Source organism: Echinops telfairi, unplaced genomic scaffold, assembly GCF_000313985.2.
Source record: "Echinops telfairi isolate 266 unplaced genomic scaffold, ASM31398v2 ScPeMD7_7469;HRSCAF=8507_1, whole genome shotgun sequence".
NCBI lineage: Eukaryota > Metazoa > Chordata > Mammalia > Afrosoricida > Tenrecidae > Echinops > Echinops telfairi.
Window position 1 is genome coordinate 54,473,003 of NW_022111373.1, and position 22,906 is coordinate 54,495,908.

Genomic DNA, 22,906 nt, shown 5'->3' on the forward strand with positions numbered 1-22,906 from the left:
AAATGTACAAATGTGCTTAGCACAATGGATGTATGTATGGATTGTGATAAGAGTTGTATGAGCCACCAATAAAATGATTAAAGAAGCAAAACAACAACAACAACAACAAAAAACAAAGTAAACCAGAACAAAACCTCATTCGAAAGCTGAAAACTAGAACATATTTTAAATGGATCAAAAGGGAGATCAAATGATAAAAGGTGTCAAGTTTTAACCTAACTGCATCTGCAGTCATTATCTTTCCAATGTATTATGCATGATAAGGCTATAGGCATCCTTGTTCTGTGGGAAGAGGGGATTCACCAGAGGCTTAATCCACTCCCCCCCCAAACATTTTTCTTAAATTGAAACAACTTTAAAATGCTCTCTATCTGATAACAAGACTATTCACATCCCTCAACTATGACCAAAGGGCATTCACCAGAGATTTAATCTATATGTGAACCGTGCATATGGATTTTGGGCTTCCACTGTCAAACATAGTGTCCTCACTTCTATAAGTGAGGTGTTCATAATTTAAGATCTGATAACACTCCCTTCTTTGGATTTGGATTTTATTATTTAAAATCCTTGGATCACACAGGCTGGTGTTCTTTTTCCATATGGACTTAGTTGAAACCTCATGTCGATGGATGCTTGTTTGAAGACAACCCCTTAAGACCCCAAACACTATTCCTTCTGATAGGTGGGCACTATCTAGTTTCTTCACCACACTTTGCTGTAGCACTTCTCTCTTAGTGATCTCTTCATGAGGGCAAGCATCAAGCAGGGCCATGTCCCAAGAACTAATCGTTATTAGTTTGGGCCTAGAATTAAGTGCAAGCCCCAAGTCCATTCATATATCAAGTTCTATAGCATTTTCAATAATTTCACATACATGTAGAAGTTGGACATTGAGTAAGGAAGACCACAGAAGATACATTTGAGTATAGTGCTGGCAAAGGATATTGCAAGTACCATGAACTGCTATAAGAACAAATGAATCTGTCTTGGAAGAAGTACAGCCAGAATGTTCCCTAGAAGCAAGGATGGCGAGTCTTGGTAAAAAGTTCAAGGGACAGCAGAAAAGAGGAAGACCCTCAACAAGATGGTTTGACACAGTGGCTGCAGCAGTGGGCTCAAACATAACAATTGTGAGGATGGGACAGGATCCAGCAGTGTGTCATTCTTTTGTACTATGAGTTACTATGAGTCGGAACTGAATGGCATGCAGCAGCAGCACCACCACCACCACCAACAACAACAACAACAATGTTATGGAATCAGATTGCCACATGCTTTATTTGCATGGAGCTAAGTGGGGTGGGTGTGGGTTTGAACCTCAGACCTTTCATTTATAGCTGAGTGGTTAATCCTTATGCTACCAGCATTCCTTACTTAGTTTATAGGAAAACAAAAGTATTATTATCCTTGCTTAAAAGTTGTAAAAGAAAATAAAATCTTTTGGAGCAGAGCATTTCTAAAATTGTAATGTTGTTAGGCGCCATCGGGTTACTTCTAACTCACAGTGAGCCCGTGTCCAATGGGAGAAAACAACACCCAGTCCTATAGCTTCCTCTTCATTGCTGTTCTGTTTGAGCCTGTTATTGCCACTTGTCCATCTCATTGAGAATCTTCCTTTTTCACTGACAGTACTTAGCATAATGCCTTTTCCTGAAAACTTGTCCAAAGTACCTGTGGTGAAATCTTGCCATCATCCCCTCTAAGAAGCATTCTGGGTAGACGTCTCCCAATACAATTTTTGTTGTTGTTCTAGTAGTCAGTGGTGCTGCCAGTAACTTCACCAAGACTGTAACTCCAATACATCGGTTCTCTGGTCTTCCATAGTCTCTGTCCAGCTTTCACATGCATTTCAGGTGATTAAAAGTACTGCTGTATAGGTCAGATAAGCCTTTGTTCTCAAGTGACATCGTTACTTTTTAATCCTTTAAAAGGCCTTTTGGAGCAGATATGCCCAACACAGTATGCCATTCGATTTCTTGACTGTTGCTTCCATATGTGTTGACTGTGGATCCAGATAAGATGGAACCCTTGACAACTTTGAATTTTGTGTATATCAGGATATTATCTGCTAGTCCAGTTGTGAGGATTTCTGTTTTCTTGACACTGAGTTTCAGCCCAGACTGAAGGCTCCGATCTTTGATCTTCATCAGCAAGTGCTTCAAGCCCTCCTCATTTTTAGTACACACGGTTATGCTACCTGCATGCTCAACTTTGCTAATGAGGCTTCCTCCAATCCTGATGTCACATTCTTCTCACAGTCTAGATTCTTGGATTACTTGATTGGGAAATTTATTGAATAAATATGATCAAAGGATATGACCTTGGTGCATAGCTTTCCTGATTTTAAACCTGACTGTATTCCCTTTCTGTCTCTTGACTCATGTACAGGTTTCTTATGAGCACAATCAGGTATTCTGGATTTCCTGTTCTTTGCAATGTTGTTCATAATTTGTTATGACCCATATTCAGTTGCTTTTGCATACTCAATAAGGTAAATTAAATATCTTTCTAGTATTCTCTGCTTTCATCCAAGATCCATGTGACATCAGCAATGACATCCTCATTTTATGTCATCTTGTCAGTCCACCTGGATTTTCTGGTAACTCCCTGTTGATGTACTGCTGCAACTATTTTTGAATTATCTTTAGCAAAATTTTGTCTGCATGTGATATTAATGATATTGCTTGATAATTCCCATATTCTTTTGGGTCACTTTTCTTTGGAATAGGCACAAATATTGTTCTCTGTTCTCCTCTAGTTGGTTGGCCTTTATATTGAACTTACTCATTTTTTCTTTCTTTCTTTTTTTTCCCACTCACTTTTTCTATTCACCCACTGCCATGGCATTGATTCTAACACCTTAGTTACCCTATGTAACCCCCTTAGTGGCTCTATGGAGAGCAACTGGTGGATTTATTTTGATGAAGCAGTACAAAACAGAATATACACAAATATAAAAATTTCCACAGCTAAAATTCAGTGACATTGATTATGTTCTTCAAATAGTTATATTTTTCTTGACATTCTTTTCTGAATTATTTCACCCTCATTTACACCAACTCACTATCCTTAAACTTCTTATTTCACCTTTCTAGTTGTTTGTGAATTGGATCACATATAGTTCTTTTAAAAAGCACAATGCTCAAGGCAATCTTTTCTAATTAAACCAAACTACTGTTTGGTTTAAAGATGACATCAAGAATATTTCCAGTTTAAGGTTTAAAATTTCCTAAGAATAAACAAAAATTTTTTTCCACAGAGCAATAGTTTCAGGGGTCATCTAGCCACAATCACTTTAGCAAAATCCTCATTGGTCTGTGTATGTTCATTTTTAAATTAATATCATTTGATGCATAAAATCCAAGATAGATAAACCCTTCAGAAATAATAATGGGTTGAGGGACAATAATGGGAGTATTGATACCAAGAGGGTGGGGGAAAAAAGGGGGAACTGATTGCAATGATCGATGTATTACCACCATCTCCCCACCCCAGCGTGACAAACAACAGAAACATGGGTGAAGGGAGACAGTGGATGGTCTAAAATATGAAAATAATAATAACTTATAATTTATCAAGGGTTCATGCGAGTGGGAGGTTGGGGGAGGCAGGAAAAAACGAGGAGCTGATTCCAAAGACTCAAGTAGAAAGAAAAGGTTTTGAAAAAGATGATGTCAACATATGTACAAATGTGCTTGACACAATGGACGTATGTATGGATTGTGATAAGAGTTGTATGAGCCCCCAATATAATGATTTAAAAAAAGAAGAAGAAATAGTAACAGGAATAATGATTCCCTGAGGGTACGGGAGGATGCAATGGGAGGGGAGGGGAATTGATGGCAATGATGACTGTATAACCCCACTTGAGGGGAGCAAATAACAGAATTGTAGGTGGAATGGATACATTGGATGGTGTAAGGTACAGCAACAACAAAAAAAGTATATATATAGGGTTTCTTGGAGTTAGGGTGGGAGAGGGAGGGGACAAAGGGGAGCTGTTATCAAATAGTTTCAGAAGCAAGAAAATATTTTGAAACTGATGGTGGCAGCAATTGTACATTTATGCTTGATCTAATTGAATTACGGATTGTTACCATATCCCTAAGAACTCCCAATAAAGTGATTTAAAAAATCCTTATTGGATGAAAATGTGAACATTTGTTCTACATTTTACCCCTTTTGATCACAATTCTACTTTCTTCTGTAGAATCTGTGATTAAAATGTTCAGAGTGGTAGTCAGGGACCGTCTATTCTGGTTTCATGTCAGAGAAGGCAGTTAGTTAATTGTTCATGGAGACAATTAGATGTGCATTCTAGTTTTCCCTCAAATTCCTGACCCTCCCTTTCCTCTGCTGCTCCAAGTCAACAGAGATGAACTGTTAGGTATTTGGTGACCACTCATACAGCTTTAAGATTACAGGCAATATAGCAAGTTATGATGTAGTAAAGTGAAATGAAATAAATATTGACAAGTGATTGAAATATCCTACAAAATCCTAAACTTCTTAACCAGCAAAACAAATTTCTAGAGATAGTTTGGTTGTACATAAGCAATATCAGCATCTGCTTACAGAATCACATCTGTCATTTCAATCTTCAGGAAGACAGCTCACTGGTATCTACTGCATCAGTCACGTTGTGCCGCCTTTCCCCTTCATTGATGGGGCGTTTTCCTGAACCAGAAACGGAAACTCAATATTTTCCAAAAAAATAGGTCCATTGGTCCTAGTAACCTCTTGTATCTGGTGACCACTAAAAAACTTTGTTTTCTGTATCTATTTTTGACATTATTTAAGTGAGATAATACAATATTTGTCCTTTTGTGATTGACCTGTTTCAGTTAATATAATGCATTCAAGGTTCATCGATGTTATAGCATGTATCAGGACTTTATTTCTTTGTCTGAGTATAAATACCACATTTTGTTTATTCATTGGTGAGCACTTAGTTGTTTACATTTTGGCTATTGCGAATAGTGCTGCAAGGACAATGGGTGTACATATGTTTGTTTGCATTAGTGCTTTCAAATCCCTTGGATATATGCATAGGAGTGGAATTGCTAGATTACATGGTGGCTCTTTTTAAAAATGTTATGAGAGTGCCAGTTTTTCCTTAATGACTATGTTATTTTGCTTTCCCACCTGGATTGGATAAATGTTCTACTTTCCTCACATCCTACTTAACTTTTTTTTTTTTTTTTAATTTTAAATCTTAGGTATCCTAGTGGGAGTGGTGCAGTACCTTATTGTAATTTACATCTCTTTGATAGCTGAAGACTTTAAGTCTACATTTGTTGCCCATGTGAATAACTTCTTGATGAGATTTCTATCCAAACCCATTGCCTATTTTTGACTGGATTATTAGTGTTTTTGTTAAGTTGTGGAATATATGCATTTAGTCTTAGACTCGTATTGGATATATGATTTTTTCATCATATGGTTGGTAGTTTGTTCAGTATGTGGTTGTCTAGTTTAAGGAGTTCTGCTGTGTAGTGGTAACTATTTGGTTTACCTGCAAGGCCAGCTGTTGGCAACTACCAACTGCTCCGAGGGAGAAAGACGGAGCTTTCTGCTCCTGTAAAGAGCGATCTTGGAAACAAACTCACAGGGTCAGTTCTACCCTGTCCTATTGGCATCAGTAGCAGTGAGTTTAGAAGTCTTTTTTTGGGGGGAAGAGTTATCTGTAAACTGAGTGTACCTAATTCAGGGACTGCCTGTAGTAAATATGTTTTGAAGGCAGCAGGTGTGATGGTGCTTGGTTGATTCATTTTTTTCACAATTGTTTTCGTCTACCCATGGGGGCATAATGGATTATGTCTGGAGAGAGAGAGAAAGATGAGGCTTGGAAAGCCAAGGAGTGCCTTGACTCGTTCTATAGAGTTCTCATGAGTTGCGTCAACTTGATGGCAGGAACTTTTGAGCCTTTTCATGTAAAAATTTGAGTTTGGAGCCTTTCCATATAAAATTGAAGATTACCTTTTTGATTTCTTTTTTAAAATGCTGTTGGGATTTTAATCAGAATTGTATTTAATCTATAGATCACTTTAGGTAGTATTGACATCTTGACAGTATTAACTCTTCTAATCCATGAACACAGAATGTCTTTTCCTTTATGTAGGTCTTCTTTTAATCTCTCTCAGAATTTTTTTATAATTTCCATTTGATATGTCTTTCAACTTCCCAGTTTATTTCTGGGCATATTATACTCTTAGGTGTTACTGTAAGTGAAATTGTTTTAATTTCCTTTTCAGATTTTTCATTGTGGGCATTAGAAATCAATTGATATTTTGTGTGTTGACCTTATATTACGCAACTTTGCTAACTTCTTTCTTTTTTATCTTAAGAGGACAAAAATCAAGCATCAGAGAGAGACTAAAATAGAAGAGAATGAAATACTGGAATGAAGAGCCATGTATATCCAAAGCCTGTGGAGATTGTGGTTTAAGTTCCATGTAAGTACGATATCATTATTTGCACACTGCTTGATGTTTGAAAGGATCAAAAAAACCACACAGAACCTTGTAAGTAGTTATTTAAGTATACTAGTATTCCCATAATTAGTGCTGATTCTATTTTGGAATTTCTGTTGTTTGAAAGGAAGTGATAACATGGTTCAAGTACTAAAGCAAGTCAGAACAGAAGAATGATCTCAACAGCCTCTTGAGTCCTGTGATTTACTCAGACGGAGAGGCACAATGTGAAACACATTTCTTTCTCCCGGTTTCCTCCTTCTGTAGGCTGGGAAGAATTCTGTTGCCTAATCAGTTAAACTACAGCATGTTTGAACACCCATTAATATATTACTTATTCTATATGTTCACAAATTGAATTGGAAAATAAATAGAAAACTTAGCCTTCCTTTATCTTGGAATATGCATAAAACTGGAATATACATAGATTAATGTAGTACAGATTGAATACAAAGAACAACATGTAAGAAATATGAGTGGAAAGTGCCAATGATAATGTTTCATTTGTAACTCAGTTGTGAAGTTAGTTGACAGATGAAATAGGAGAGTTCCGGTTTTAAAAGATATGATGGTTAATTAAGTCTTATTTGCTCAATTTTTGCTTTTTGTCACATATTCATAGAGATGAATATATATTATGCTACATAGCCCAAGCTTACACAACTACCCAAGGGGATTTAAATGTTAAATGAAGTAAGAAGTAAAATTTGAAGTCATTATAATACCTAAGTATTCTAAGTATTTAATTTTGAATATATTAGGAGGAAAAAATTATGTTTAGATTATCTTATCTTTGACTCCTGTCATTGCTAGTTACATTGGAAAGAAAACAACAACAAAAAAACATTGGAAAGAAAATTTTCAGTATAAATAAAAGCTATATGTATCATTTCAAGACTCTTGCAAGTGATAAAGTTTAAACCATTTTTGGTTAATCAACTTTATGTACATAGAGTAGCTTGAGAACCATACTTTCCATTTAATTAGATACTTCTGCATCCTGCCTTTACCTATTAGTAGAAGTTCCTATGTCCTACTTTCCCCAAGATCATCCTCATTTATTAATTTTTCTCTCTTTTTTTAATTAAAAAATATTTTTTAGTTTTTTCTCTTGACATTGAAGTATTATTTTTTTGACATAGTATTCTTAAAAGAGTTCCAATTTGGACAATTAGTTATATGTTCTTTTATTGTTACTTAAAGAAAGGGCTAAGAGAAAAAAATGTAAACAGATATAATGAGCCCTGGTGGCATAGTGGGCTATCTATTAGGTTGCTAACCACAAGGTCAGCAGTTCAAACCCACCATGAGGATAATCAAGAAATATTTGTTAAATGCACAACAACTGCAAGGAATCAGATGAATAATACAGGCATGTTCTAGTTTTAGTTCAATATGGTTTTTACCCTTTAGGAAGTTTTCTTATGGATCCAGTATTAGTGCAGTGAATGCCTTTGGAACTATTGGCAGATTATGGTGACTGTAAGTCTGAGTTTAGATATGAGGCATTGTCATTGTAACATGTGAATGGGCCGGTGGTGCCTGAGAAATAGCCTTAACTTTTGTTGCTGACATGGGTGCCATATTGTCTGTCTTTCCATTTGTTCCCCCTTCCCAAATCTGTGGGTGGGTTATGAAGAATTGCTTCATGGTTGTGTACAGTTTGTAGGCCTGATGTTGTGTAGGCCTGCTATAGCCCTCTTTAATTGGGCTGGAGAGTTGCTGCATTGGCTTCTCTCCCATTTCAAACATCTGAGTACCTGCTGGTACTGTAGCATTTCTAGTCTATGCCAGCCTGAGAAGCAAGATCCTAGGATTGGGAATCAAACGAGGGGCTGCACATGGTGAGGAATAGCACTACTATATTTATAATTTTAAGGAGGTACTTTCCTGAAAGTAGATTAGTGTGCATTTTCTCATTCTGGAAATTAATTAAACATCAGTGGCTTTTTACAGTCCCACTTAAAATGATTTTCATTAAAGTTTTTGATAACTTCAGAAAAGAGTAATGGGGACTACATTTGGAGAAAAAGTGGGAGATGTTGGGTTGGCTGGCTAGCTGAGTATCTCTCCTTTCCCATACTCTTAGAATACCACCGTATTACTTTTTCTTTTAAAAATATAAACATATAAAAGTAGAAATGACTTGTTTGCTTTTTTCCTTTATGTTAAAATTAATAGGTTAATTTTGGTAAAATGATTTTCTGTTTATTTAAGTAGTTATATATATAGTTTTTTCTGATTCTTCTTTTTTCCCCCATTTTATTGGGGGCTCTTACAACTGTTGTTACAAACCATATGTTAATTGTATCCGATATATTCGTATATTTATTCCATTGTTCTTTTCTAGACATTTACTTTCCATTGAGCCCTTGGGATCAGCTCCTCCTTTTCTCCCCCCATATCCCCCCCACCCCTCATGGCCCCTTGATCGATAATAGATTATTACTTATTTTCCAATGTCACTCCAACGGCCATCTCCCTTCCCCTCTGGTTTCTGTTGTTCTTTCCCCTGACTAGGGGTGTGTCGTTGTGTGCTATTCATTGTGATCAGTGCCCCCCTCCCTCCCCACTTCTCCCCTCCTTCCACTTATCCTTTTGGTATCTCTGTTCTAATTCCTGTTCCTAGGTTCCATGTGTTGTGAGTTTTATCTCTTGCCTATACTTATGTACATGCTCCCATCTAGTCTAGATTGGGAGGCAGCACTGAGGTCATGATAGTGGGGGGTGAGGAGGCCTCCAGGAAACAGAGGTATATTACGTGACCCATTAGTGCTCTACTGCACTCTGATTGACTCATCTCCTCCCTGCGACCCCTCTATGGGGGGATGCTCCATTTTCCACAGATGGGCTTTGGCTCTCTGCTCCAACCCTCCTTCATTCTCACGAATGTATTTTTGTTTGTTTATGTACTGTTTGTTGTGAATATTCTGATGCCCGTTGCCCAGTCTCGGCACCTCACGATCGCACCGGCTGGTGTGCTTCTTCCATGTGGGTTTGTTACTTCACTGTTGGAAGGCAGCTTGTTTAACTTCAAGACTTTAAGACCCCAGACACTATATCTTTTAATAGCTGGGCACCATCCTCTGCCTTCACCACGTCTGTTTATGCACCCATTTTGTCTTTAGCGATTGTTTAGGGGGTGGTGGGTGGTGGTGAGCATCACAGAATGTCAATTTGTTAGAACAATGTGTTCTTGTACTGAGGGGAGATAAGAGCTGAGGCCCAAGGCGCATCTGCAGCTTCAGTGTATTGCCTTATAATATATGTACATGGGCCAATACCACTATTGTTATGGATTAATGTATTTGCATAAGTGCACACCTCTTAATCCCCCTCTCTGTGCCTTTGCTTCCTAGAGCTTGCCTCTGTTCCCTTTTGCCTCCTCCGGCCCCGCCACCACTTTCCCCCTTCTTCCACCTCTGAGTGCTTCCTCTCCACTAGCTCGGTGTTGCTCTAATACTCACAGGACCTCTACCCTCTCCTACATGCTGGTTCCACTTCCCTAGTTGTTCCCCTGTTCATGACACCACCCGCTCACCACACCCTTCTCCCCATTAAGTAGCTGTTTTATGGTTGAGTTTTAAACTTTTGAAAAAAATGGTTGTGAAAAATGAGCTATCTTATATGAAGATACTTCATATAGTATCTGTACAGAATAAAAATGTCATTAAAAACCTGATTATAATAATAATAGAATATCTAAATTATAATCATCTACTAATAAAAAATGTTTAGTCATTTTTCATAATCTTCCATATGATGTTTATGTGATAGATATTAGTTTGATGTTAGAGTTTAATTTTACTTTCTCTGGCTTTAAAATTGCTAAAACTAAGCAAAGCCACAAAACCCTTGAGAAGCCCCCAAAATATACTTCAGGTTAGGAGGGGCAGTTCCCGGAATCCTCTAGGACCTGTGGGGAGGTCGTCATAAAGGTCAGCTGACAGACTTGTCAGCTATGCCTTTTTTTTCTCTGTTTATTCAATCTTTTGCTTTCTTTTTGTTTTGTCTCTGTTATTGTTGTTTTGCCTACCAATGTAAGATAGGCATTGAAAGCAAGCCCGAGGAGAACGCCGTGGGACTGATGGTTCCAGAGGGACCTGGAGGGAGGAGGAGGAGGAGGGGGAAAGGAGCAGTGAGAAAACATCACCAAAGAGAGGGAAACAACTAGGGAATTAAAACTAACAATGAGGAGGACATAGAGATTCCAGTGATGTTGGAGCAACAGCAATCTAGCTGAGCGGAATTACTAAGAGGGAGAAGAAGGGCGAGTGTGATGGTGGGAAAGGAGGAAGGTACAAGGAAACAGCGGAAAGATCTAGGAAGCAGAGCTATGAATAGAGGTATAAACATAGGGGTGCACTTATGTATGTATATTATTAATAAAAATAGAGGTATTTGCTTATGTATATATATTTATATGGCAATACATTGAGGAAGTGGACAGACTTTGGGCCTCTGCTCAAGCCCTCCCTCAACACGAGAACCTTTGTTCTTACCTGACATCCTGTGATGCTCACCCTCAAAACATGATTGCTGAAGACAAAATGGGTGCATAAGCTAATGTGGTAAAGAGAGCTGATGGTGTCTTAAAGGCTTCAAACGTTATAGTGTCTGGGGTCTTCTTAAAGGCTTGAAGTTAAACAAGTGGTCATCTAGCAGAGAAGCAACAAGCCCACATGGAAGAATCACATCAGCCTGCGTGATCATTAGGTGTCGATGGAATCAGGTAACAGGCACCAGAAGACCCCAAACAAACAAAAACAGACATATTATTGAGAACCAGCGGGGGTTGGAGCAGAAAAGAGCCCACAACACATGGAATCCAGGTCAGATAAATCCCTGAGCAGCAGAACTGGGAGTAGTGATAGGTAGGGGGTGGAAGGGAGGACGGGGAACTGATCACAGTGATTGACACGTAACCCCCCCCAGGGGGGCGATGAACAACAGAAACGTGGATGAAGGGAGACAGCAGTAGGTGCAGTTGGTGTGTAATTTATCAAGGGATCGCGAGGATGGGAGTGGATGAGGGAGGGAAAAAAGAGTAACTGATACCAAGGGTTCAAATAGAAAATAAATATTTAAAAAATGATGATGGCAACATATGTACAAATATGCTTGATACAATTGATGTATGGAATGTTATAAGAACTGTAAGAGCTCCCAATAAAATTATTTATATTAAAAAAAAGTTGCCAACAGCATAGCTTTGGCAATAGCTTTGTTAATGTGTATTTATATATTTAAATATGCACCATAAACAGTTTTTCTAGTGATCCATTTTCATTGACTGATGGGACTCGTTCAGTGCTGGCATTTTAAAGTAATCTTATATTCTATTTTTGTATTGTATATGCAATGCAACATGTTCCCACCTGAGATTTCCCCTAAGTTTCATTTGAGAAACATGTTTTGAAAGACGTTTTCTGTTGTATGTTGCTCAAACCAGGCGTTGCTTTGAATCAAACCAAAGGATGAAACACTCCAGCCTCTTCCCAGCATAATGCAATCACCTTAAGGCCTAGAGTAAAAAGCCCAACTAATCGACAACCCTTGTCATTGTGTTCAGTTAGCAGAGATTCTTATTAACTAACGTCCTTTTTTAATTCAGAAGGGTGGGCTTGCATTTAATGAACTAACAGTTAGACAATCTGAAAATTGAAAGTCTGTGTGGGTTGTCTTCTTCTCCAGGGGACACACCCTACTGCTGGGCTTGTGTGAAGTCATGATGAGACACCGTAAGCAACAGCAAGACTCATGTCAGATGGTGCTCCAGTAATGCTAGGAGGAAAGAAGCAGCTGATGTATGGGATATTGAAGGCAGATTAAGTTGTTAATGTATATTAGTATATTCTTAATTTCCTTTTAATTGAAAAAGACATATTGACTTTAATTAGAACCATTTCACAGGAACTGTCAATTAGCACATGTCAAACTAGTTAATTCAGAACAGAATTCTTTTAATTAGGGTCTGCTTGCTTTAACTATGGGGCCAATGAAATAAGCCTTTACTTATCTAGATTTTAAATGTCTCTAAGACATACAATACAAATGTAGACTCTTATCTATTATTAGAAGCCCATATGGATAACATTAAAATGATGATGCTGGCATTGTTCATGCAGCACAAATCAGAGTCCCTTTATGACTGTTTGGGAAAAAAAAATGGCTTTGAACAAAGCCTATTTTAAATACTAGATTTATCCTACTTTAAGGAGACTACTAAATTTATGACATGCATGTTCACATTTAAAGTATTATTTAATACGTCTGCTCAAATAAATGGGCTATTCAAACCTTTTGTGTGTTCTGTCAGCTGAAGACACATAAAACATTGTCAAACCACACAGCTACATTTTTTCCTTAAGTGAACTGTAATCAAAAAGGGAAAACAGACTGAATTTTTTTTACAACGTAGAACAGCACTGTTAACTTTCACTGCATCCAAAGATTTAACACCAATAGTCGATACAGTGACTAAACCACTAACAGTGTGCTAAAGCGATTCGCAGGATTCAGATGTAGGAAATCTGAAGCTTGCCTCTGCTCGGTGCAGTGATGTGGCATTACCGCGTTTAGTTACAGTGGCATTAGGTATGGGTTACTCTGCAGTTCACACATACAGTGAGCTGGATGAGGGCGGACTGTGCGACATTCACCTAAAATATAGGTGTGTTCAAGATTAAATGAAGAAAATTAAGTAATGCTGAAAAGAGAATGAGTGTAGTAAAATCTAGCTGACTTTAGCCCAGGAGATTTTGTCACTGTTTTATTGACAATGACAAGGGACTATTGTAAAGATTCATAAGAATAATATTTAATAAACTAATTTGGATTCCAAAAATGATCTAATAATTCTTTGTGTACATTTTGTTTATTCTGGTACAGGTTTCTGTTACTTCATGATAGTAGTAGTGTACATCTTTCTGACCTGTAGTTTTATGGTGCCAGTCAAGTGAAATTCAGAATTGTAGGTATCTGCTAATTTTGCTTAATACAGACAAAATAATAATGTCAACAAACAAAAAATGAAAACAAGACAAAAATAAACCCAGGAAATACCTCTGTCCCCTGTCAGAGTTGATTTTCCTCTCTGTAACAATGCCTCACTCACTCACTACACTGTGTTCAGGTTTGTGACTTTCAACATTTTTGGTATCATATTTATCTTTTTCCAGAAAAGTCCACATATGCATATACACATAAACATACTAGATGGGAATTCAACTTTAGGTGTGGCCTCTTTCTAGTTATTGTCTTAGTTTGCCAGGCTTTGAATTTGAACAATGACTAAGATTGGCTTGCTTACTGGCAAACATATATATCAACACACGTGGAGTCTATTAATTTTATTGGATAGTTTCGGTTCCTTTGTATCTTAAAATTTTATGTCTCTAAGAATATGGTATGTGTACTGCTAAATATATATATGTAAGCATATTTATATGTTTAGTATTCATACACAAGTATAGTATAATATCAGTACAAGTATAATCTCAGCATGTTTGAAAGCAAGAAATATTGCTACAAATCAAAAATACTTTTATTAAAAATATCAAAATGTGAAGTTATTTTTGACATATCCTCTTCCTAGGTCTATACACTTTTTCTCTTTTACACAAAGAATTCTGCATGCTTCAGTGTACACCATGTCAAAATGGTTATGAAATCCTGGAGGAACTCAAATTGTGTTTGTTTTCAATATTCTTTGAATTTGGGGAATGAAAAGAAATCTGAAGGGGCAAGATCATGGTTGTAAAGTGGACAGAGTCAAGTGTCCCACTGAAGTGCTCATAGGCGAGCCCTTGCCCCCCTTGAAGAATTAATCCCTTTACCAGTGGTAGAATTCAAATAAAAAAACCAGTTTACTACCCCAATGAGCATTGTAATATAAAAAATGATATTCCAAACGTTAGTTTATTATTTCATACAGTTAATACTTAAATTAGATCAATAAAAGAGAAACACAAAACTAGATTACGTTATAAGAAAGAATTTTAAACTATCAATGAAAAATATCAAATAATAACCTGACAAAAAACCCCATAAAACTGCTACTTAAGACAGCTTCTGAATTGGTGTCTTCACTTGCAATATTCTTTCCTTTCATTCAAGCATCAACAGCTGTGTGATTTATCCTTAACCAGCTTTTTGCTGTAGGAAGAGGATCCCATTCCTTTAGAAGTAGGCCGATTAGACAACAGTTATTTTGTTATTATATAAAAACAGGCGACTTCTCTTCTCGGAACATTTTATGTTCATCTTTGAAACATCCCTTTCCGCTTCTGCTGAACTGACAGCAATTGTTCTGACAATATTTTTAGTTTTTTGAATACTTTCAGGAGTTTCACTGATTATTCATAATATTTTGTGGAAATTTGGGGCTGAACACAAAGTTGAAGCAAATGACAGCATGCCACCCTCTGGTTGTTTGGAACCTTTTCTTATATATATTTGTTTATATATAAGAATATATATATATATATTTATATATATATAAGCAACAAACTCAAGGGAATAAAACTAATAGTATTTTATCAAAAGTATAACAAGTTTAATGAAACAAATAAATATTACAAGCATAGTTCTGTCTAGGTTTTTATACCTATGGGTGAAATGAACATTACTACAGGCATTTAGAATATACTATTGCACAAATGAACATTAGAAAAAAGTAGGGGATGTAAATGTGTGATTTCCACATTGAGTGTCCAGCCGCCCACCTCAGGGAGAATCCTGATTACAAGTGCTATTTTAACAACTGGTTCACCAAACTCATTAAAGAAATTCGATATTGGTTCTACTGAGCCTACTGGAACCGACTGAATCTCACCATTGCCCTTTAACCTTGAGGAGTTTTGTGAAGGTGGACATTTCCTCAGTGCAGCTTTCTGGGCCTTTTTCTCTCCTGCCCAAGTTTCAGTTTTCTTAAAACTTCATCATAACTCCTCATGGTCATCCTGTATACTTCGAGAACATCTTTCAGGATTCTCTCTTTGGAACCCTGAAAGCACTTGTCACAACCTACTGAGCGGACCACTCTGCTTGGGATGAAACTGACCCGGGAACTCCCCTCTTGAGCTGCTGGTTTGTTTAGCCACATTTAGTATAGCTTTAACATAAGGACATGAGAATTGGGTCATGTTGATAGATCTTTTATGAGGTACTGAGAAATATAATTTTATTTAGCTATTTTTCCAGCATCCATCTAGGCAGACTAGCAGCCAGTTTACTTTTATTGTAGTATGTGCATAGCAGTCATATGCTCTCAAGGTAATGCAAAGGGCATAGGAAAGGAAAGAGAAAACATGAATTTTGTTTTGCTGTTGTCATTTGGGATTTTCATACTTTCTTTGTACATTGGGCACCATTTCATTTTTATTGCACTCTCCTGATAGCAGCGTCACATTTCATTAAGTTGACACCAAGTTAGTAAAAAAGGAAAGCAGAAATTTTGTTGCTATTACCATTGTTTAAGATTTCATCTTGTAAGTACTTGCCTTTTATGGCTATGAGTTCTTTCAGAAGGGGAATGCATTGGGGAGATATATTATGTTGTAAGCCTGATTAGCCTGCTAATCTAAAATTTGGAAAATTAAAAAAATTATGTTTAAGGTGAAAGTTTGAATATCAAATTAGTCTTCAATTTAACAACTTTTCCACAAATTTTTCAGTGATGTTGATTACATTTTCACAATTTGTCTGTCAGAATTTTACCAGAATACATGTACATATATATGTATAAAATCATAATAGCTGTTCGAGATGAAGAAATGGCAATAGTAATACATTAAACAGATACTTTTGCTGACATGTAGATGGGCCTTAGAGGGGAAGGAGTACTTGCCTGATGAGGGCAAGCTTCAGAGAGACAAATGTACGCGTGGGGTGGCCCCTGGGATGCTAGATAGAAGCATGAGAGCCCTGGAGACAGGAGTGAAACTGGATGGCACAAATTCTTTGAGGGGAATGTACAAGTGGAAAGCAGTTTATAGAAGAGAAAGCAAAACAGGAGGGGGAAAAGAGAGCAAAAATGGGTCGGTATTGGAGAAGGAAACGAGAGAGGAAAGGAGCTGAGAGTGAGTGGAAGAAAAAAAGAACGTCTCCTCCGTTCTGCTGCTCAGGCCTTTACCGGGTGAGTGGCCTCCTTCTGCTTTCGCCTCCACTCTGGTTCTGGGCTAGCTCAGCTCTTCCGGCTTTCCACCGTTCTCCCCGTGCTTGAGGTTCAAACTGAGATTTTTCTTCTCTCTTCTATCATTAGCATTTGCTGAAAGCAATAATAATAAAGCCTTCCTACTTAGCTACTAAATAGTTACTTGATGTCAATTATATGTGTGTTTTAGGCTCTGAAGATATAATGGTAAATGAGATGAAGTTCCTGTCTCATGGAGGTGACATGAATAAGTATGTGTTTGATTCTGTGGTAAAGAGAAAACGGTTTGCTATGAAGAACAAGAGAGAGAGTAATAGAATATGCTGCTTTAGAAAGGGTAGTGCTATCTCTGTGGAGGTGATATTTCAGTAGCAATCTGATGAGATGGGAGGACAGACCGTTTGGCAGTGGTTTGTGAGTACGTGGTGATGGATGAGTCAAGTACATAAGTTCATGTGCTTGAGCGTCAGCAAGAATAGTGGATGGAGCCGGAGAGTGGTAGGAAACAAGGCAGGGCCCAGGTCGTGCAGGACCTCAGACGCTGTATCCACGTCCTTCAGTGTTGTTCACTTGGAGGTTGAGAACAGAGTCAATGTGATCTGCTTTAGTCTACAAATATTTTCTTAGATGAAAGCAAAGCCTCAGTAGATTGGGAATATTAAGGTGTTGTGCACTTACAATTATTACTATAAATCCTGAAGTAAGAATGGGAGATAGTTGTCCAAGGACAGCCCACACTGGATGACACTATTGACGGTCTGTTTTACCTTCAAAGGAATTCCTCAATACCATGATGGACTGAAAATTCATACTATACTATGCCTTTTTTTTAACCTGAATTACTGGAGTACTTGTAACAGAGTAAATTTGAATATCAATCATATTTAATCAGCTTATGTGCTGTTAAATTTCTAGGAATATTTTAAGGGATTAATTAAAAGATTGTCTTCTCTCAAACCATATACTTTCTAATTATTTTTTAATAATAAAGGGATGTCTGGTCATTTTAGAAAAAAATGTTTTTAGAGTCCATCAAATTTGTTCTGACTCTTAGCGACACTATGTGCAACAGAAGGAAACACTGTCTAATCCTGAATCGTTCTCACCATTGTTTGAGCCCATCGTGTCAATCATTTTTGTTGGGGGCCTTCTTCTTTTTTGGCTGCACTTTATAAAGCAGATATCCTTTTCCTGGGATTGGTCTCGCTTGATAACATATCCAAAGCACCTGAAGGCAATGCTTTCGCAGTTATAAGGACTAGTAATCCCCCATGATGTGACCTACCACCATGTAATCAACTTCATAATGGGATGTACTCTCAGCAGCCAACCAATGGTAGGAAGATAAGGTGGAATCTAACCTCCTTTCATAGGTCATATCCCTGATATAATTGAAAGGATGTTTGCTAGGGGGTATTCCCTAATCTCTATATAAGTCAGCAGTTCTCAACCTGTGGGTTGGGACCCCTTTGGGGCTCGAACGATCCTTTCACAGGGGTTGCCCGATTCATAACAATAGAAAATTACAGTTATGAAGTAGCAATGAAAATAATTTTATGGTTGGGGGGTCACCACAACATGAGGAACTGTATTAAAGGGTCATGGCATTAGGAAGGTTGAGAACCACTGATATAAGTGGATGTCATGGGCATTCTATGATGCTCACCTTCCCGACACAACCGCTGAAGAGAAAGCGGGTGAGTAAGCAAATGTGGCGAAGAAAGCTGATCGTGCCTGGCTATTAAAAGATACAGTGTCTGGGGTCTTAAAAGCTTGAAGGTAAACAAGTGGCCATCTAGCTCAGAAGCAACAAAGCCCACATGAAAGAAACACACCAGCCTGTGTGATCACGAGGGTGTCAAAGAGATCAGGTATAAGGCATCATCAGAACAAAAAAATCTTACCATAGTGAATGAGGGGGGAATGCAGAGTGGAGACCCAAAGCCCATTTGTACGCCACTGGAGATCCTCTTGCAGAGGGGTCTTGGGGAGGAGACGAGCCAGTCAGGGTGTGATGTAGCAACGATGAAAAATACAACTTTCCTCTAGTTCCTAAATGCTTCCCCCCACCCACCCCCCACTATCATGATCTGAATTCTACCTTGCAGGTCTGGCTAGACCAAAGGATGTACACTGGTACAGATAGGAACTGGAAATACAGGGAATCCAGGGCAGATGATCCCTTCAGGACCAGTGGTGTGAGTGGCGATACTGGGAGTGTAGAGGAAAGGTGGGTTGGAAAGGGGGAACCGATTACAAGGATCTACATGTGACCTCCTCCCTGGGGGATGGACAACAGAAAAATAGGGCAAGATATGACAAAACAATAATTTATAAATTATCAAGGGCTCATGAGGGAGGGGGAATTGGGGAGGGAGGGGAAAAATGAGGCCCTGATGCCAGGGGCTTAGGTGGAGAGCAAATGTTTTGAGAATGATGAGGGCAATGAATGTACAAAGGTGCTTTACACAATTGCTGTATGTATGGATTGTGATAAGAGTTGTATGAGCCCCTAATAAAATGATTAAAAAAAATAAGTGGATGCCATGGGAGAGCTTGTTTGCTTCCTGCTGGATCTGGATCCTGCATCTGGCTTGTCAGCCTCCAATTCTCTAGACTTAAGTCACTGGCCTGCCATATTGTCTGCAGACCCAGGGAGCCATCAGCAGCATGCCATCTGACCTTCAGACCTTGGATTCACCCCTTCAGTCACAAGCTTAACCTGTTGACATTTTATTCAACTGCCTCTGTAACCACCAGCCTTTGGTGTTCCTAAGGACCCTGAGCTTATAGGCTCCAGAAGTTATCCCAGTCAAGAGAAGTTCCAGCATAACATCTGACCACAGAGTTGAAATAGGATTGGATTTACCAGTTTCTATATTTACCTGAGCCATTTTCTTAACACGAACTTCTCTCTCCCTCTACAAATGTGTGTGTGTATATAAAATAAACATTACTGGCTCTTCTTCTCTAGAGAACCCAGTTTAAGAATGGAGCATCAGTGATACATATCATTAAACTAAATTGTAAATATATGAAGAGTCATATAGTTATGAGTGTTAGAGAGAGTGGAAAATATTTTGTCAATAATAGATGCAGTTTAAACCAAATTAATAATTTGAGGGTATAAACTTTTAGAATAATTTTTCTCTTTAAAAAGACGAGCATTTCAAAGTGTTATTAAGTGAAATTACATAACATTTCTTGGGGCACCCCCCCATAAACCCCTCCAAGATGAATTTTTTTTCAAGATAAACTTGATTAGTAAAGGATAAATGAATCAGAAACACATGAAATAAGTTGTATTTGTATTAGGCAACGGAAGACCCAAAACAAACAATCATATCAGTGTGAACGAGGGGGTCACAGTGGAGACTCAAAGCCCATCTGTAGACAATTGGAAATCCCCTCACAGAAGGGTCACAAGGAAGGGACAAGTCAACCAGAGTGCAGTATAGCACACAACATTCCTCTAGTTCTTTGATGCTTCCTCTACCTCCACCCCCACTATCACGAACCCAGTTTTACCTTACAAATCTGGTTAGACCAGAGCATGTTCACTGGTACAGATAAGATCTCTCAACACAAGGAATCCTGGACAGATAAATGCCCCAAGAACAATGATGGGAGTAGCAATGAGGGTATGGGGGAGATGGGGGAGATAAAGGGGGAACTGATTGTAATGATTGACATATTAAACAACCCCCCTGGGGTGATGAACAGCAGAGACATTGGACAGTAAGATATAAAAATAATAATTTATAATTTATCAAGGGTTCATGAGGCTGGGAGGATTGGGGAGGGAAGGGAAAAATGAGGGCTCAAGTAGAAAAAAAAAGTTTTGCAAAGGATGATGGCAACATATGTATAAATGTGCTTGACACAATGAATGTATGGATTGTTTTAAGAGCTATAAGATCCTCCAATAAAATGATGTATTAAGAAAAATGCCTGTGTACAAACTTTGAGAATTGGCTTAATAGCTTTGTTTTGGGTTAAGTGTGTTCCAGGCTTTATTAAATTCTTACATTAAAAAGTACAGTATATGCAGAATCTTCATTTGGAAGTTATCCATTCCTAACTTAGAATTCTAGAAAAGAGTTTAGAAATAATGTCTAGGAGCTACTTTCTAGAGCTTGATATGCTGCAAATCTAGTTGTGAAATTTACCCATGGCCTTTCCTAGTAGCTAGAACCATCCACTGAATTCCAAGTTGGAACAGTAATACGAAAAATATAGATATGAAAGTTATTTTTTATTTTTATTTTTGGTGATGAACAAAAATAGAACTAAGGGCCTTTATAAAGTATTGTTTCCACTTAGGTACCTTACATCTCAATAAAATGATATTTGGTCTTAGTTCAGGGCTCTACTAGGTATTTCCTTCTTTATATAAAACAATAATCAGTGATGTCAGCAGGCCTCTGGAAATAGCATCTCTTAGTTTGTGTTTACTCTGCTGGATTTGAAGTAGGTGAATAGAAAACACTAATTCTGCAAAACAGTTGCTCTTTCCTTTTAAGACGTAGTGAGGTCACAAGAGAATTATTTTTTTAAGTGGCAAGATTTATAGTGATTTACTTGTTGTTTACTGGTTTCTATAATCATTATGCTTTTCTGTTGTCTCTAAAGTATTTGACGGTAAATACGTATTAGCTTTAATAAACATACTGCAGGTGAACTTTAAGACAATATAACTGGTAGATCGACGTATAAAACACAAGACCAAAATATGTTTTCCTGTGTGCTTTAAAAAAAAAAAAAAAAAAAAGAATGCATGCTCATAAAATAGTCAAAGAAATATAAAAAAGTGTACATGTCACAAAGTTGCTTGTAATAACGCTGATGGTGCCCAGCTATCAAAAAGTATAGCATCTGAGACCTTAAAGGTAATCAAGCGGCCATCAAGCTCAGAAGCAACAAAGCCCACATGGAAGAAGCACACCAGCCTATGCAACCACGAGGTGTTGAAGGCATCAGGTATAAGGCATCATCAGAACAAAAAATCTTACCCTAGTGAATGATGGGGGGAGTGCGGAGTGGAGATCCAAAGCCCATTAGTAGGCCACTGGAGATCCCCTTGCAGAGGGGTGTCGGGGAGGAGATGAGCCAGTCAGGGTGCGATGTAACAACGATGAGACATACAACTTTCCTCTAGTTCCTAAATGTTTCCTCCCCGCTCCCACTACCATGACTCAAATTCGACCTTGCAAGTCTGGCTAGACCAGAGGATGTACACTGGTACAGATAGGAACTGAAAATACAGGGAATCCAGGGCGGATGAGCCTTACAGGACCAGTGATGTGAGTGGCGAAACAGGGAGGGTAAAGGGAGAATGGGTAGGAAAGAGGGAACCGATTACAAGGAACCTTGTGTGGCCTCCTCCCTGGGGGACAGACAACCGAAAAGTGGGTGAAGGGAGACATCGGACAGGGCAAGATATGACAAAATACCAATTTATAAACTATCAAGGGCTCATGAGGGAGGGGGAGCGGGGAGGGAGGGGAAAATGAGGACCTAATGTCGGGGGTTTAAGTGGAGAGAAAATGTTTTGAGAATGATGTACAAATGCGCTTTACATAATTGATGTGTGTATAGATTGGGATAACAGTTGTATCAGCCCCTAATAAAATGTTTTAAAAAATAATAATAATAAAAAAAAAAAAAGAAAGAATAAGGTAAGGTGATCTATGTTGTAGGGGTACATTCTTTCACCATACTTATTCAATCTGTATGCTGAGCAGATAATCTAAGAAACTGGGCTAAATGGGGTAGAATACAGCATCAGGATTAGAAGAAGGCTTATTAACTTGTGATATGCAGATGACACAACCTTGCTTGCTGAAAGCTAGGAGGATTTGAAGCCCTTGCTGATGAAAATCAGCTCAATGTAAAGAGAACAAAAATTCTCACTACTCGACCAATGGACAATCTGATGATAAATGGAGAAAAGACTGAAATTGTCAAGAATTTCATTTCCTTAGATCTACAATCAGTGTTAATGGAAGTAAGAGTGAAGAAATTAAAAGACACATTGAATCTGGCAAATCCACCCCAGGCCTCTTTAAAGTGTTAAATAGAAAATATGTCACTTAAGGACTAAGATTTGTCTGAACCAAGCCATGGTATTTTTTATCACTTCCTTTACATGTACAAATGTGGTAGTTACTTAATCTGGTGTCAACTTGCAGAGGGGTGGAGCCTACCCTGTCAATCAGGTTGCAGCTTGATGAACTCATTTGGAGGCATCAGGGAGATAAATAGCTCACTGGAG

The 22,906-nt window shown here is 38.1% G+C and overlaps 1 long non-coding RNA gene across 5 annotated transcripts in view; it reads left to right on the forward strand.

The window, feature by feature from the left end:
• The window catches only part of LOC123521134, a 217,531-nt gene that overhangs the window by 128,725 nt on the left and 65,900 nt on the right, over window positions 1-22,906 (forward strand). For 4 of the 5 annotated variants that reach the window (XR_006679611.1, XR_006679612.1, XR_006679610.1 and 1 more), the window contains one exon: window positions 6,351-6,458. This is a non-coding gene — a long non-coding RNA (uncharacterized LOC123521134). Of the gene's footprint in view, window positions 1-6,350; window positions 6,459-12,170; window positions 13,260-22,906 lie in introns of those variants that run through there. The other variant, XR_006679614.1, reaches the window with a different exon arrangement.